The 18,284-nt window shown below is 40.6% G+C and overlaps 1 gene segment (V, D, J or C); it reads right to left on the reverse strand.

The window, feature by feature from the left end:
- Positions 1-18,284, reverse strand: part of LOC148646937 (Ig kappa chain V region K29-213-like) — a 619,354-nt gene that overhangs the window by 289,788 nt on the left and 311,282 nt on the right.

Here is an 18,284-nt window from a genome sequence, read left to right on the forward strand (position 1 = left end):
GATGCAGCCATTCAAAGTGCGCGGTACGGACACGTACCGGAGGTAATTGGCTACGGCGTCTTGCATCGTGACGTGCGATGACGCAAAATACCGCGGTACGTGATTGGTTGACCGACAGGGGCACTCGTGGTCCATTGGTCGGTCGTAGAAAGATTTACAGTAAATGTCTTTACTGTGCCTGTTTTAGCATTGAATATTTATATGGAATTTTACCACTGAAGGGAAATCTTAGTAGCTGAGCATAAAAAGAATAGGAGCATACTGTAATGCGTGTGAAGGCCATAAACGGTATTAATTTTGGAACATAAACATACAGTATATAGCTGGTCTTGGTACTTTAAAGGAAAAATACACACCGGTATTCCATTTCTCCCTAAACATTGTAAGCTTCGAAGTCTTTAACTAACGTGATACCGGAGTCAACAAGCATACTTTTAGAATTTGATTAAAAGGGAATATAATATGGAATCGCGTATCTAAAGAATTTAATAACGGTATGATTATATCTGTGTACTGCGACAGGGCTGTGTAGGGCTGTTTCACCTGCCTGTTCATGCGAGCTGTCTTGTAGCCTACTGGTCTAGGTGTGTGACTACCAACTAGCAGGTTGTGTGTTTGAATCCAGCTGGTGCTGGACTTTTCTTTTAACAAACATTTCTTCGAAAAAATAGAATAGCGATATTATGGACAATCAATTGACTTTTATATTTCAAAATATCGCAACATGATCGATATTTGCGATATTTTGAACATATCTTGTTTAAATCGCAAACGCGTGTTTAATTATGTGTTTTTTAATCATAATCAGGCTAATGCATTTCTACATTTTCTGTATGAACCAGCTTAGAGGTTCATACAGAAAGACAGCTTGTGTTTAAATTGAGTGTAAGGTAATTTATGCTTCTAAAGTCATGGTCAGCATTTATTATTGTACTGTGCATTAAACTTTTTCTGTGCCTAGTCACATTATTTTATAGCGTTTTTATTGCGTTATTAAATCCGGTGGCGCTGTGTGTTAGATTCCTGACTCCCATGTCACATGGTCTGTGATTGAATCCCATGGAACTATGACTTCATTTTTTAACAAACATTTCTTTGAAAAAATGAAACGTTTCCCTTGGTCAGAGATTAAATAAAACCTCACTCGCACCAAAAAATGTATATTTCTAAATATCACAAAATACGTTCATTGTCTTCCAATCTAGTCGAGTTGACATTTGAAGCCTGCCACACACAGACTGTTAAACCAACGCATTAGCACGTCAAAGCCCATTGAGGGTATTGAGCCAGTATTGGCTTTAGTATTCCCCCCCTCTCCCCTCAATTCAATTCAATTCAAGGTGTTTTATTTGCATGACAGATGGGTACAAGCAGTGTTGGGTATGTATATTGTAACGCTTACGGCAGACAGGCACTGTGTAAGAGCCGGCGCACCAGAGCAGCGCACCGAGGGAGCGTCTGCATTTATAACTTAGTTTTTAAAATTAGTCAAGCAATATGAAGCATCTCCTTTTAATTTTAAGTCCCTTAAATACATTGAGCACAGCTTTCTCACCACTTAAGATTGCTTTTGATACCATCCTTACACAAAGCAGAAGGGAGATCTTAGTGCCTGAGCATAAAAAGAATAGGAGCATACTGCAACGCGTGTGAAGTCCATAAACGATATTAATTTTGGAACTTAAACATACAGTATATGGCTGGTCTCGGTACTTTAAAGAAAACATACACACCAGTATTCCATTTCTCCCTAAACATTTTAAGCATCGAAGTCTTTATCTAACGCGATACCGGAGTCAACAAGCATACTTTTAGAATTTGATTAAAAGGGAATATAATATGGAATCGCGTATCTCAAGAAATTAATAACGATATAATTATATTCATGTTGCAAAAGAACTGCAACGGACATAAAAACTCCCTTGCTTTTAACAGAGCGTTCCATAATTTCTAACTACGAAAATGCCAGGTGAAAGGATTTGTAAACATATTTTGTTAAAGCAAGTCAGTTTTTTCTGCAACACATAAAAGACATTTTCCCAAGAAAGTTTAGCCTTTGTCACTAATGAAACCACTAAATAAAGACATAAATATAGAAATCTTAAGATTTGTTTTATTTAATGTTGGTAGCAGGATGAACTGTCAGAGTGTATATTTTGTTGCAGAGTTGCTGCAAGATGTTAACAGTGAAAAAGGTATTTAGAAATGAGTTATTTCAAGATGAAAATTTTCAGAATAATTGCAAATCTAGCAGGATAGAGAAAGCACAGAAAACTGGCAGTTAGATTGATCAGATTAGTATGAAAAGTCATTTAGCAAAGGGAATGAGAAGAGTGACAAACTAGTATACTTTATATCTTTTTTTCTGAACCAGGGAAAATCTGATCATGTTTCCCTATAACAATAATAAAAAACTTTATTTGATATATCACCATTAAAGGTGGCATCTCAAAGCAATACAGTAGATGTAAAAACAGATAAAAGGACCACAGATTACAAGTAAATGCATATAAGAAAGACAAGCAGTTAGAGGTGCTACCAAAATTAGAAAATGAAGCAGATACAGACACTAAGTCTTCTGAAAAGAAAGGTTCTGAGGTTAGATTTAAACTGACCTCAGTGTGTGTGTTTGTGTCTGTCTGTCCTGTGATGGACTGGCGCTATGTCCAGGGTGTATTCTGCCTTGTGTCCATCGCTTACTGGGATAGGCTCCAAATCCTCTGTACTGGATAAAGAGATTAGAAATGGATGGAACTAAAGGCACTGTGTGGATGGAACTATACACAGTGTTAGAAACCCACTATGAAATGGCAGCATCTCACTGAGAATAAAACATTTTATAGTGCTGGCTTAAGGAAACAGCCTTTCCACCTCTCTTGCACATCAGTATCCATACCTAGTTATTTAAACAAATTGCCTCTAATTATAAACATCTTAATATGCTGGCTCTGTGGATCCGCATCAGCTATGTTTCCCCATTCCTTCAATTCATGTGCAGAAACTAAGAACTAGAGAAATCAAGAAAGGCTTTTTTTCTAGAATTAATAAATGTCTCTAATCAATCCATGGGTCCCAGCACAAAACGAACCTAAAACGCATACCGTTTCGCGCTTCTTATTAGTTGCTCAAAAGTAATTTGACCGTATGAAATGCATAATATAAACCTAGAAACATATACGTGAGCAGTACTTAAGCACTGTAGTATCGGTGTTAAGACATACCTCTCAAATACTGTAAATCAAGTTAAAAATAATTAGATATGAATATTCAATACTTAAACGGGCACAATTAAGACATTAAATATACATATACATACTGTATACAGTACAGTTTGCATACGGTAATATGTTTATGCTACGCGATTAAAAAATAAATAAATAAAAAGGTCCAGCACCAGCTGGATTCGAACACACAACCTGCCAGTTGGTAGTCACGCACCTAGACCAGCAGGCTACAACACAGCTCGTATGAACAGGCAGGCAAAACAGCCCTACACAGCCCTGCCGCAGTACACGGATATAATCATACCGTTATTAAATTCTTGAGATACGCGATTCCATATTATATTCCCTTTTAATCAAATTCTAAAAGTATGCTTGTTGACTCCGGTATCACGTTAGTTAAAGACTTCGAAGCTTACAATGTTTAGGGAGAAATGGAATACTGGTGTGTATTTTTTTCTTTAAAGTACCAAGACCAGCTATATACTGTATGTTTACGTTCCAAAATTAATATCGTTTATGGCCTTCACACGCGTTACAGTATGCTCCTATTCTTTTTATGCTCAGCTACTAAGATTTCCCTTCAGTGGTACAGTAAGTCTTTCTACGAGTGCCCCTGTCGGTCAACCAATCACGTACCGCGGTATTTTGCGTCATCGCGCGTCAGGATGCACGACGCCGTAGCCAATTACCTCTGGTACGTGTCTGTACCGCGCACTTTGAATGGCTGCATCTGTACAGTAACTTATCAAAAAGTTACAGAAAGCTGAAAAACATGTTCTGTAAACCTAAAATTGATATAACTAAGTTTTTGGAATTGTTACTAAACACACACAAATGTCTTCATTATGATAACGGTTGTTTTGTGCGTGTCACTTGGTAATTTACAGCCTAAGGAAGCCGAAAAGACCGGATGGAGGGTTTGTAAAAATTAGACCGTTGTGCCTATCAAAGTCCGGCTCGGGAGACACATGGGCCGCTCCCATGGCAAGACGTTTGCGACAGTTTAATGATCATGTTTAGTAAACATAAACATGCTTGTGATCCTGGTATGTTTCTGAGAGATACGCAATCACAGAATTGTATCTGAGCAATTAGACGGAGAGATACTGGGGTTTGGCCAAGTACATTATTGGAAGGATATTGAAAATAAATAAGCATATCAAATCTCTTAACGTACAAAGGGGGAGAGTAAACAAAAGTAATAAAAGACGTTCCCTTTAACGTATGTCTGTATTGTTACAGGTTTCATTAATTGTATTGAAGCAAATTTCTGTTTTGATCGTGAATAGGCGACCCCAGATTGACTCGCGTAGAAGCTCATACCACCATCCTCGCTCATATGGGTCCAAAGCTAGCTATGTTACTGTGCTGAAATAGCTGCTGGTAAAGTGTTTACAGGAGCTGCCTTGTACAAACGGACGAAATCCCCACAAGAGTATAGGCCTACTGTTAGATTTGCCTCATTAATTAGGTCGCACTTGGAAAGGTTAAATCGATCAACCAAAACCATCCAAGTAGCTCTTGCATATGATTAGATGTTAGTCTATGTACAATTTACGCAGACGTTATTTAAGTCTGTGAAATGTATGAAGATATCAGTAGAATGTGGCACTGTACCTGGATTGAATTGTGAACAGTAGATTTCCTATGCCAGATGAGCAACCTACTGTACTTTCATTGCTGGCGCCAGAAGTGACGTCAAAACTGTGAGACTTGAAGTCGGAATTCTGATATACTAAGTTGGAATTCTGAGTTGCTAAGTCGCATTTCTGAGATACTAAGTCGGAATTCTGAATGCTAAGTCGCAATTCTGAGTTGCTAAGTCGGGATTCTGAGTTACTAAGTCGCAATTCTGAGATACTAAGTCGGAATTCTGAGTTGCTAAGTCGCAATTCTGAGATACTAAGTCGGAATTCTGACTTGCTAAGTCGGAATTCTGAGTTGCTAAGTCGCAATTCTGAGATGCTAAGTCGGAATTCTGAGTTGCTAAGTCGCAATTCTGAGATACTAAGTCGCAATTCTGAGTTGCTAAGTCGGGATTCTGAGTTACTAAGTCGGAATTCTGAGATACCATAGCGCTTTTTTTTTTACTCCCTGGCGGAAACGGGCTTCCATAGATCTGCAAGGCCTTTTGGCTACAAAAGTAAAAAGAAGGCGCTAACTCTCTCTCTCTCTTTTGATTATTACATCCAATAATAAAAAATGACACAATAAACATAATAACCATAGTAATGACCAACAAAAACAACCATATAAATATAATACCAACCAAAAACATAGATAACAACCACAATACAAAATCAAATATATCAAACCATTAAACACTCAAATTCCTCCAATTATCATAATCCCTCCCCTTATGCAAAACCAAACCCTCCTCCCATCCCAGTTTATCCTCTTTATCATAAACAAAATCCACCTCAATTTTCAACATAAAGCATTACACAAAATCAATACCTCAACACTTCATACTCAACAACAATAATTCACAAACAGCCAGAACATGTAACTCCACATTCCCAAATAGACATAATTTCAATAACCCCGCCCCTTATGCAAAACCAACATCCCTCCCCTGTTCTCTCTCTCCGCTGGCGTTTGTAATCGTTTTTATTTTTAAATAAATTTTAGCAAAGTCATGTATTTTAAAAATCTTAAGAGTTCTATATGTCTTTATTTAATGGTTTCATTAGTGACAAAGGCTAAACTTTCTTGGAAAAATGTCTTTTATGTAAACCATGTTTGCTATTAATTCATTTAGGGCTAGAATAAGTTCATTGTCTTCCAATGAAAGAAAGGTTCCTTTCGCCGTAGTCGGGTTGACATTAGAAGCTTGCCACGCCCGGACTGTTACACCAGCGCATAAGCATGTTAAAGCAATTTCATTGAGGAGCCTAGCTTTCTTAACTAGTAAGTACTGTACTTCCTTGGTTTTGGAGGGGGGGAGGTGTCTTTCACTGGAAATCTCGCCCCCTTCTACTTTGAAAATACCTGTGAAACCGGTTTAATTTGTCACAGCCAGCACTCCCGCAGAGAGGGGGATTGTACTTGCAGTGTATACAGTAGATGAGAAAGCCAGAGCCGACCGCTATGCCGCCCACGTGTTATGCTCTTCGTTTATGTCTAAGCCGGAACACATCATTATATCTCATTTTGTATTTCTTAAAAATAAATCGTTTGCCCAGCCTAACAGTATTGTTGTTATTGTTTTTATCCTGTAAAGCGCTTTGAGGAGCCACCTTTAAAGGCGCCATATACAATAAAGTTCATTATTTTTACTATTGTTAATTTGCTGGACAGAGAGGTGAACATTATTACGCAGAAGATAGAAAGATAGCGATTTACGTTGCATTGTGCATTGTGTTGCTGTAATAGTTTTAAATAATTAAAAGTCTAAACAGTATCAGCTTTATTTATGGGTTTTAAATAAAGGCGATTTAAACACGATTTAAATCAATATAAATGTTTATATTGTAACACATAGGTGACTATTCATTTATTCATTGATTAAAATGACTTAAATTCGATCATGTTGTGATATTTAGAAATATAAATTTGTTTGGTGTGATTGAAGTTTTATTTAATCTCTGAGCCAGGGAAACGTTTTATCGTACAGCGTGTACAATTCTTGTGTTGCGGTACATGAATATAATTAGATCGTTATTAATTTCTTTAGATACGCGATTCCATATTATATTCCCTTTTAATCAAATTCTAAAAGTATGCTTGTTGACTCTGGTATCACGTTAGGTAAAGACTTCGATGCTTAAAATGTTTAGGGAGAAATGAAATACTGGTGTGTATGTTTTCTTTAAAGTACCGAGATCAGCCATATACTTTATGTTTAAGTTCCAAAATTAATATCGTTTATGGCCTTCACACGCTTTACAGTATGCTCCTATTCTTTTTATGCTCAGCTACTAAGATTTCCCTTCAGTGGTAAAATTCCATATATTCAATACTTAAACGGGCACAGTAAAGACATTAAATATACATATACATACTGTATACAGTACAGTTTGCATACAGTAATATGTTTATGTTCATAATCAATCTCTTTTATAAGCATGTGAAAGGCATGGTGAATCGGAGATTCTCAAAAATTACTGTGCTTTGCGTGATTGCGAAATGCTGTGGTGTTACTTTTACAAAGACGGTCAATGAAAAAAAGAATGTGGACCAGGGCAATACTTTGAGTTTACAGCTTGTCCAAGGTTATTCATTATTAATACTATTAGTAATATCTTTGTTAAAGACTTTGATGGCGAAAGCTCAAACATGAGAAGTTGAGCTTTATTAGCTCCACCTTGCGGAAATTACGGATACTATTATTTTACTTGCGGTACTATAGGAGAATTTACAGTAACTCGCTGTAGACTGCGTAAAACGCACTGCAAAATAATGTGGTATCGCTGCGTGTTTTGAATGGCTGGATCCATATGTTTATGTTCCTAAATTGATATCATTTATTACCTCCAGACGTGTTATGCTCCTCTTCTTTTTATGCTCAGCTACTAAAATTTCCCCTTAGTTTTAAAATTCCATATAAATATTCAATACTAAGCAGATTAAAACATGCACAGTAAAGAGATTAAATTATTAAATCTTTTCACTAACAACCAGTGCACCACAAGTGCCCCTGTTGGTCATTTTGGCCAGCCAATCATGTACCGTGGTACAATGCAGTAACTTAATGGTAATTGTGTGCGGTATGGGTTTGTACCGTGCATTTTGAATGACTGCATCTGTAAATAAAGACAAAATAGAGCATGAAACTCTTAATCTGAGGGTTTGAGCCCCATGTCGGCTAGTGTGAATGTTCTTATTTAAAGAAACTTCATTTTTGTCCTTGACCCTCTTACACCTTAATGGTGTAGCGGGAAGGCTTATTAGTAAGACAAAATTAGGTGTTGCTGTGCTTTCCTAAATGAGGCCCCCATCTCTCTCATCTCTGTGGTCCAGTCACAGAGAAGCCAGCCTTTAATGTGTGCCCTGATTTAGGAATGTTTGGTTTTCTGATAAGGAACAGCTCCTAGAGTGGGGATGCAGCCCAACTATTATGATCAATGATCGTTCCTGGCACCTATCTGTCTGTGAGATCCTTGGGAACATCTGGATTGCAGTCTTAAAGCCAGAGGTCAGTTACGTTTTAGGGGAAAGTGTCTTTTCCCTCTTCCTTGACTGGCTGGCATATCTGGTTTCTTGTGACTCACACCTGCCGCCTCAGACAAACTTGAAGATCATTCCTTGCAGTGTTTGTCTGGCAGGCAGGCAGGTTAACCAAGCCGGAAGGATGTCAGCTTTAAACACTTTCCCTGTAAGGGGTCAGCGAATGCACTTTCCACAGACTTAGCTACACTTTCACCTTGATGATCCCCTATTAGTCCAGTTCATGGTCTCATTGTCCTGGCTCTAGAACAAATCCCCCAATATCTTGAGGGGCTCCGTGCAGAGCTTACGACCTTCTAATGCCATTGTCCTATCCTTCCAGGGTTTGAAGAATTTCTGTTTGCTCTTCCGGCGGTTGAGCTTCGACCCCGAGGTTCTGGAGTATTGCTCTATGATCTGCAGGGCCCTCCTCAACCCCCTGTCTGAGGCCAGGAACAGCATTGTGTTGTCTGCGTACTGGGAAATCTTCAGGGTTTCCTCCACACATCCTGGTATTGCCAGGTCATCGAAGAAAGGGTCCTGTCTCACTGCATCTGCTAACAGCTCTGTGAAGAGAACATAGAGAAAAGGTTAAAGAGGCCACCCTTGTCAAGTCCGGACACCTGGGGAATGAAATGCCCCAGTTGCTCGTTTATGTTGATTCTGCTGCTCAGTTCAGAGTACAGTATCTTTACCTAGTGCCTGAAACTTTCTCTGAAACCACAGCATTCCAGCACTCTGAAAAGATAGCTGTGGTTTACTCTGTCAATGGCTTTCTCCTGGACCAGGCTCACCACCATCAAGGGCACGTTCCGGTCCTCAGCCAAGTTGATGGTGCCTCTGGTGAGCTGGAGGTTATAGCTGACAGATTGTCCCTCCACCCCACACATCTGGTCGCTGTTGATGATGTGGGGCAGGGTGGTCCTCAGTCTGCTGGACAAAAGCTTGGACAGGATCTTGATGAGGACCTTTGAAGAGCAGGGAGCTGACACCTTCCCTTATGGTGTCTCCCAGTTTCCCCTGACGGAACATCTCCTGTCCTACCTCACCTCCTTCAGTACTCTTGCCTTTTGCCCTTTCAAGAAAGCAGCACCTGCTTCCACCTCTATCTGCTTCTCTGAAAAAGCTCTCTGTAGAATACAGTCACCACTTCCACTTTGTAGCCCTCATCCAGCACTTTCTCTCCATCTCCCCATCTCAGGCTGCGGATGACCCACTTCTTCTGGGCTCCCCAGACCTAATTAAAGAAATAAGAGGAACAGGTTTCATGATTTTCATAATGTTCCTTTTGTGCCTTGAACAGAAAAGCCTTGGCTTTCTCAGTTTACAGGTTGCGGATCCTCTCCTTCAGGTCCCTAGCTCTGTCTGAATTGAAGCCTCCACCCCTGTTTGCTGAGCTGTACTTCTCCTCCAGCTGTTTCTGGAGCTGCGCTGCTTCCTTCCTCTCCCTGGTTACCTTCCGTCAGCAGTAGGTCTTTGCCAGGGTTTTGGTTCTCTCCCTCACTGCTTCCCACCATTCCACTACTGAGCTGTAGCCGCACTTCATACAGGCCCAGCTCTTGTAGTGTTACTTGAATCGTGCCTTGAAGCAGTCTTCCTCCAGTATTTCCCGGTTTAGCTTCCAGTACTCACAACTGAATGCCGGCAGGTTGGTGTTAGCCACCACTATCGCACAGTTGTCATTGGAATACCACACCGGGGACAGCGCCATGGATTCCAGGGAGCAGGTCTTGTGCACAAAGATGTAATCCAGGCAACTGCACACTCCCCGGGAGATTCTCCAAGGCATTCCCATGTTGCTGGGGCAACACCATCTGAAGCCATCCAAAAGGGAGAATTGCTTGAGTAGAGACTCCAGCTATGCCAGACTGGCTTCGCTGCCCTTCTCCCGGTTGACGTTAAAGTCTCCGCCAACCACCATAAACTTACCCCTTTCATCCCTCAGGTGGACTTCCTGTAAGAAACATACTGAGAATGGAATGGACGCCAAGTGGTGAAAGAGTGTCTTTTCACTCGGTCTGCTAGCCTCCTGACATCGGTGGTAAGAAAGGTAAACATCAGTGTCATGGTGGATCGAGTAAATGTTTAACTCTCTTCTTTTTGAACTTACCTTGATCCAAAGTACTGTCATGCCTAAATATAACTCCTATCATCTGGAGCCTGTGGGGAGTACACCAGGCTCCCTCCAGGTCTTGCTTCTGTAGCTGAATATGCTGGTTAGGTCAAGGGTGATCTCGCAGTGGTCCTTGCCAATGGCAAGGATGCTCTCTGTCATTGTCTTGAAAAGGCTCTTCTCTTCTTTTCCCATCTGAGGCCTTTGCTTCCTCTGGCTGTCCCTAGGCCTCGGAGGAAGGTGCTGTTTCCAGGAGTACCTGAAAACAATTCTCCTTGATGGCCTTCTTCTTTTGGCCCTCTGATACACAATAGAAACTGAGTAAGAGCTCAATAAGCTGCATGCCTGTATGAGGTGGACCCAGTTACAGAAAGCAAACCCTGGATTGGGGTGGAACTGTATCATCAATCTCTATTGTCAGGCAAACACATCTCTAAAAGAGGAAACAAAAAATAATATACTGTACTGACTTACAATGATGTAAAAATGAAAATGCATCCTTTTAAGATTCTATTGTTTCACATATTGTGACACAGCATAGACAATTACTTTTCTTAGTGCAATGCCACTGGACACCACTAGAGGGCCAAAACACCAGCAATTACAGCCCTTTAGCATTTGTTTAAAATGCGTTTTCTCACATCAGCACCACCGGTACCGGTAGCTGACAGTCACACTGCTGTCTAAGATATTCATTGCAGAATCATGCCAACAGCTCCATGGGTCAGGTGCATAATCTTTTCCTCATTCTGTATTAGAGAACTTATTTTCACTTGCTCCTAAATGAGATATTCTATACTAAACTGGTAGTATACATACTCCAAAAAGCCATGATTTGTCACACTATGAAGGCATACAGTATCTGACTTTCACCAGGTCCTCACCAAGTCCTCACAGTAGATACCTGTAAATCTAATCTCATGTAACAGATAATGCAAATTTTACTTTGACATTATTAATCAAAAGTAAAACTTATGTTGTATTTATTAGTGAAGGATTATCTGTTATTGTCTCTCTCAGTGTGTCTCCTGTCCTTTTGTTTGTGTTTATTACTAATGCATTCTCTGAGATCTCTGTGATCTCCTCTCTCACTATGTCTCCTGTCCTGTTATGTGTGTTTATTACTGAATGATTCTCTGTTATCTCCCCTCTCTCTCACTGTGTCTCCTTTCCTGTTCTGTGAATGTCTCCCTTGTGTGTCATGGTTTTGTACATTTGCTCCTGTTGTTCTGTTCATTACATTTGGTAAACTTTAAAGGGCACAAAAGTGCCTGGAATATGTGTTCCTGGTATAAATATCAAAGAACGCCATTGTCACTTAAATCAGAAGTTTAGTGTTTATTGCGGAACAAAACTTTATCTATTTTTTTCTATCACTGCGTTTCCTGTCCAGGTGTGCGTGTTTATTACTGAGAAACCACCATCTGTTAAGTTATCTGAAGAGTAGGCTTTTTGGAGTAAAAAAATAATAAAAATAATAACAAACACTGGAAAAGTCAGTGGAAGAATACTGGTATAGCTCACAGGATGTTCTGGTAGACTGAGGGTTAGCACTGTGACGGGACTGTCGTACAGATGGGCAGTGAAATACAGGATGTTAAATTAGCAAGCTATTAGCTCACCGTCATCATCACTGCCGGATAAATGACCACTGTCTGACATCTTTCCCTCTTTTTTTTCACAACTCTTCCTGTCTTTCTTCTTGGTGTCCCCTTGACGATATGAGTCTGCTTTTAAAAAGAACAATCCTACCAGTTTAGAATTCTGCTAACAGGAAATAATAAAACAAAGAAGACAATCACAGGCCACTCTGGCCTGTTAGCTGTGCTGTAAAATTTAAAAATACAGGGCTCACTGGTGCTGAGATATGACACATCTGAGGCCTTTGAGACACTGGCTGACACTGAGGCCTTCTAGCTGATTGTAAGAGAATTCTCCAAAGATTGTTTAAAGATTTCTGCAACTCATCAACTTGAATAGCTCAGCATATCTCTGTATTGCTTAATGTGAAGATCAGGACAGCACTTGAACCATGTGCACACAGAGGAATACCTGGGTAACCATTATAGCTTTGGAGACTGAGTGATCTGGGTCAATTGCAATGAACATCCTGAGTTAGCATGGTGATGCATACTGTATGTGTGGAGTACATGCTAGCACAGTACTGTCTCGGGATTATCTCCAGCAGCCTGCTCAGTTGTGATGTAGAACCCCTGGAATAAATGAGATCCCATTCTTAGTACAGTATTGAGGATTAAGCCATTGTTTTGCCAAGCACAAGCTGTAAAGGGCTCAGATTCTGAATGCTTAAATCACTTGTACTAGTAAGCTAACATGTGGGGCAACATTAATATATGTATATGTACTTAAAGACTAATATAAGTGACTACTGAAGTATCTTTAAGAATCTGGATACAATGGGAAACGCTTGGCTTGTGTCAACATTACCAGGTCTCGGAGCTTCAAAGCAAGGAGATATTTTCAGAGATATGGGGATGCAAGATTCAGTCATCAAAGCAATTGTGTAGTTTACTGTATGATACCTGAATTGAGTTCTTGGTAAATCACTCATAGTGTCACCAACAATCCATTAACACTGCTTATAAAACAAACAGGTGCAGAGAAAGGGAGAGAGAAAAAGACAGAGTAGCACAGGAGAAGAAGACTGAAGGTAAGAGTTCCTTCTCCAGATTATCTGGAATGACTAGAAGGGGTGTTAGTGGGACCATTAGGGGGTGCTTACCACCTGGTTTGTGTGAGTCCTAATGCCCCAGTGCTGTCTCATGATCCACGTGGGGCTACACATTGGTGGTAGAAGGGAGTCCTCATTAACTGTAGAGCGCATTGAGTGGAGTGTCCAGAAAAGATCAATGTAAGTATAAGAGATTTGAGAACATGTCTCTGGGTCCACAACACCCACCACTCTACTAACAGGTCTTGTGTGGACCTGAAAATAACAAAATATCAAGTGCCGCATGAGGTTTTTAACCTAGCACCAAAGTGGAACTGCAGACGTGCATCAAAATATCTTGCAATCTCTTACCAGCTGAGCTAAAACTTCCTAATGTTTCTGAGAATGTACATCCTTTCCCACCATTTGACATGTGTGCTTACATGCAGGGTGTGCAGTCCACAGCCCTAACTACAGAGATAATAGCCCAAAGAAACCACAGAGAGGCAGGCAAGAGGCATTAGTGTTAGTGGAGGAGTGGGACATCACCAGAGAAGATTTCAGCTACAGAGATTCTTTTGAAGAGTAATCACACCAATGATTCTGAGAAATGACAACACTCCTCACACTGTGAGAGGTGTGTAGACGTGCAGGAACACAGATCTGCAGGCCAAAGTACAGAAGAAATAACCCACAGTGTTACGATCCCTGCCTCCCGGCAACGGAAGAGGCAGAAGAAGGCGTAGCCTGACTTCATCAGTCTACCTATCAGTTTTCTTATTCACCACCACACCCCCGTCTCATCCTGTACTTAAACACTTGTCTTTTCCTACCTCCTCACTCAGTATTGGTTTTCCTTTCGAGCTTCCTAGTTGCGCTACTCCTTCTTCTGCTTTGTGTCTTTCTTGGTTTTCGGATTACGGTTTTTCCCCCTTTGATGACGGTTTTTCGGATCACGGCTTGACTTCGGTACTCGCTCTCTGTTTTGGATCTCTGGCTTCCCCTGGACTCTCTTATTGCTCTTTCATCTACGGTTTTGGATCACGGTTTGGCTTCGGTAACTTGTTCCCTGTTTGGATCTCTGGCTTACCCTGGACTCTCGGCTCGTTTCTTCGACTACAGCTTTCTTTGGATCACGGCTTGGCTTTATCAGCTCCTGCAAGTGGGTTCATTCACTGGTTTGGTTTCTCTTACCGAATCCCTAACACACAGAAACCACAGAGAGAAGAGCTGCATGATGTGCTTCCCTTGGTCTGAGAATGAAAACGAAAGAGGAGTGGTGTGTGACAGTTACTAGCCTACTGTCTCACATTTAGTACTTTGAAGTTTACAATTGTATTGAAAACTCTGCACTTGTCTAGTTTTAAATGTAATCCTCCAGGTGCCCTCTCAGTTTCGAATTAATCTAGATCTTTTTGCATTTAATTTGCTGCCTGTCGACGACTTGCTTATTTTTCTATGAACTGGCCTTAATTTGCTAGCTGTACCAGAGTCTATGTCAGGAAGATGACTCCTGCCTTATGTTTCAGACAGAATTCACAATACAGCATTTAACTCCTGCCAAACTTTAAACATCCTCAGCATTTAGAAATACACTATCAGTTATGCTACAGCTGCTCTCTCTTAGCTTATCTCCCTGGACCTACAAGATTCAGTTCTCCAGCTCATGCTCAGAGCTATGAGGCACCAATAGAGATGGACAGTCCTTTTCCTGTATGACATCTTCTCTGCAGCTGATAGTCTTACTGTCCTGTCTCTACATGTTCTCGTTGTCAGCAGGGCTGGTTTGGGGTCAACAGTTTGCACTTCTTCTCATCAGTGTTTTTATTAGAATTATGCCTTTAGATATAAATATTGCTGTTATCAGGTTCAACTTTTTCTTTTACGGTGTAATTAACAGGACTGAAAGCAATACTAAAACTCTTCTGTTTCCTGAAGGACATGAAGAAGTCGATCAAGTCTTTCAATAACACCCTTCTCACCCTTCTACATGAGCACTCTCTGTCCCCCAAGTGTCCTCCAAGAGTTTGGTATCCTGTCACTCTGAGAGGCCTCTGCCTGTTTTAAGCTTTCAATGGTGTCTGTACCACTTCCTGTCGACATTCAGAGATGAAGAGAGGTGTGACCTCTCATTCTCTCTCACTCAGCTACTATCCCTAAAACTTGTGTCACTGTGTGATGTTCATACTTAACATTCTGTTCTCTGCCTCCACTGCTACCTCACTACAGGCAGGGACCAATATTCTACAGGCAGGAACACATATTCTGATCATAACGTAGTTGTTTCTCAGATACAGAGCAGCCCTGTAGCCCTGTATCAGTGCCTCTCAACAAGAGGGGGTTAGAAACAGGTACAGTAATGTTATAGAACAGAGCAAGACAGTAGCTCTGATTTAAAATAAAGCCATTACTGAGAAATACAGCAAAAAGGCATTTTTTTTAAAAACGTACTGACAAATCTTAAAGATACTGTATTTCATTGCCAGCAACTACTGCTGCAAGCTGTATTGTTGTGCATTTGATAAATAAACTTTGATTGATTGATTGATTGAGGAAAACCTGCTTCAGGCCTGAAACTGTGACAAGAATTCATCTTCCAGCAGGACAATGACCCAGTGTCAAGCAAAAGCTATACTGGAGCATCTTAAAAAAGTGATTATCCTTGAGTGACCCAGTCAATGTCCTGACTTGAATTCTGTTGAAATCTCTGGAAAGACTTCAAAACTGTGTCAATGTGATCCCCAAGCAACTCTTTAGATTTTCAGCAAATCTGCCTAAAAGAATTGGGAAAAACTGCAAGAATTCCTAGTGCAAAGCTAGCTGAGACACAAAGACTTGATTTAACTGCTGCCAAATATTGAATCCAGAAGTATGAATACTTATTTAATCAACAGATTTCAATATTCATCTAAGTTATGGTATCAGTAAAAAGTAATTTTACCCTTAATCATCTCCAGTCTGTGTATTCGGGTTTTGCATAAAACATTACATTTTAAAAATGTGTAAGCATCATTTTATTATTTCATGGAATTGGAAGCTGTAGGAAGGGTATGAATACTTTTGCAAAGCACTGTATATGTGGGTTATTTCCAAGAGTGTTTATATAAAGTAATTAGATATTAGCAAGTAACACTAAAGTTTAACAAAAGCAAACAGCTCAAGGAAAAGCGAAACTTAAAATATCTATGAAGGTGTTTGAGTGGGAACCTGTGTCAATGTTAATTCCACACTGTAAAGCAATAAGAAGAAACTGCTGGTCACATGAAGAAGAGCCAACAGACATAATGTCATGTTTCTTATTTTCATTTTCCAGTGTGGAATTCACCTTGAGTTGTTCCTGTATATCTTCCATGTTGAGCATTTTGGAAAGTCCCCACAAAACAGCTGTCACAGTGATGAAAATTAAACTGACTGAGCTGACTTTTGGAGTATCAAATTCTATATTTAATGTATCTCCTTCAGGAGAACAATAAATGTGCTTCATTACAACATAGATCTCCAGGGGGTGCAGAACACTGTCTGTGGAACAGATCAAGTAGAAGGACACTGCTGTCCTATGAGGACCAACAGTCAAACTGTGTTTCAGCTACACAAAAACCCAGAGGGCTGCACAATGGCACTGTAGTGTCACATGACATCTGAGCATTAATGTTCAACAGATATTTATGAGAAATACAAAGTTAGTCAAAATGCTGTAGAAAACTATAAATACCAATTATTTTACTAAAGTTTTGTTTTCTCCTTGTGTGTATGTATGTGTTTATTTTTGTTGATGTATGTGTATGTGGGGCATTGATGTGGCTCTGGGGCTAAGGATCTGCACCTGTGGCTGGAAGGTTGCAGGTCCGAATCCCACGGCTGGCAGAGGAATCCTATTCCATTGGGCCTCTGAGCAAGGTCCTTAACCCCAACTGCTCCAGGGGCGCCGTATAAATGACTGACCCTGTGCTCAGGCTCCAAGCTTCTCTTCCTGTATGTTTCTGTGTGTCTCATGGAGACTAAGTTGGGGTTTGTGAAAAGACAAACGCCTTCCAATCCAAGTGGATTCAGATTTAAAGATTTTTTCTTACTAATAAGGAATAGTTCCCAGGAAAGGATGTCTCTACCCTATCATAATGAATGGCTACTCCTGGCACCAAGATGTCTGCTCAGACCCTCCCAGACCTGACAAGAACTTGCTTTACAACCCTAGGATCAGAAGTCAATGTTAGTGACGAATTCGGCCAGTAAAACTGAAACTAAGAGTAAACCCACTTGCGGGAGCTGGAAAATAACCCTGAAAGACTTTTTCCGCAATACAAAAAACCAAAGGGGAAGTCAAAAGGGGAAGCCAGTAATCCTAAATCCAGAGAGCACGAACGTGGAGTCAAAGCCATAATACAAAAGCCATAGTTCAAGGGAAAAAGCCAGGAGTCCAAAACCAGGGAGAGTGTTTTGCAAAGCCAAGCTGAAATCCAATAGCTGTTGTTCAAAGAAGAAAGCCAGGAGTCCGTAACAAGGAAGAGTATTTTCCAAAGCCAAGCCGTAATCCAAAAGTCATAGTTCAAAGGTGTAAACCAGGAGTCCGTAACCAGGGAAAGTATTTTCCAAAGCCAAGCTGTAATCTGAAAGCCGTAGTCTAAACAGAGAAATGCAGTTCCAAACTGAAAAAGTAGTAAACGGGAATGAGGCGTAACGCAACAAAGTAGCTCACACGGAAAACTAATACTGAGCGAGGAGGTTAGGGAAAACTGTGCTTAAGTATAAAATGAGATGGAGGTGTGGTGGTGAATACCTGATCTGATAGGTTGTCTAATTTAACATGGTCTATGCCTTCTTCTGCCGACCGGACTCTGTTGCCGGGAAGCAGGGATCGTAACAGTCACTTCTACATTTGATCAACCAATCAGGAACCTGCAGGTCATGGTAATCCCACATACTGTAGGTCTCCAATGCCCACCAAACTTTTGACCAATGAATGACCAGTAGTCACTCTAGGTAAAACGAGCTGCAAGGCCTCAGAACTTTGCTCCTCCTCTGCTCAACTTGGACAATCACGTGACTGAGTGCCAGGACGTAACCTTCATTCTAAGAGCCAAACCAGGAGGATGCCCGTGCGTTAAAAACGGATCTGCTCGAGGTTAGTCCC

The sequence above is a fragment of the Lepisosteus platostomus genome, chromosome 16, assembly GCF_059453375.1.
Source record: "Lepisosteus platostomus isolate fLepPlt1 chromosome 16, fLepPlt1.hap1, whole genome shotgun sequence".
NCBI classification, from domain to species: Eukaryota; Metazoa; Chordata; class Actinopteri; order Semionotiformes; family Lepisosteidae; genus Lepisosteus; species Lepisosteus platostomus.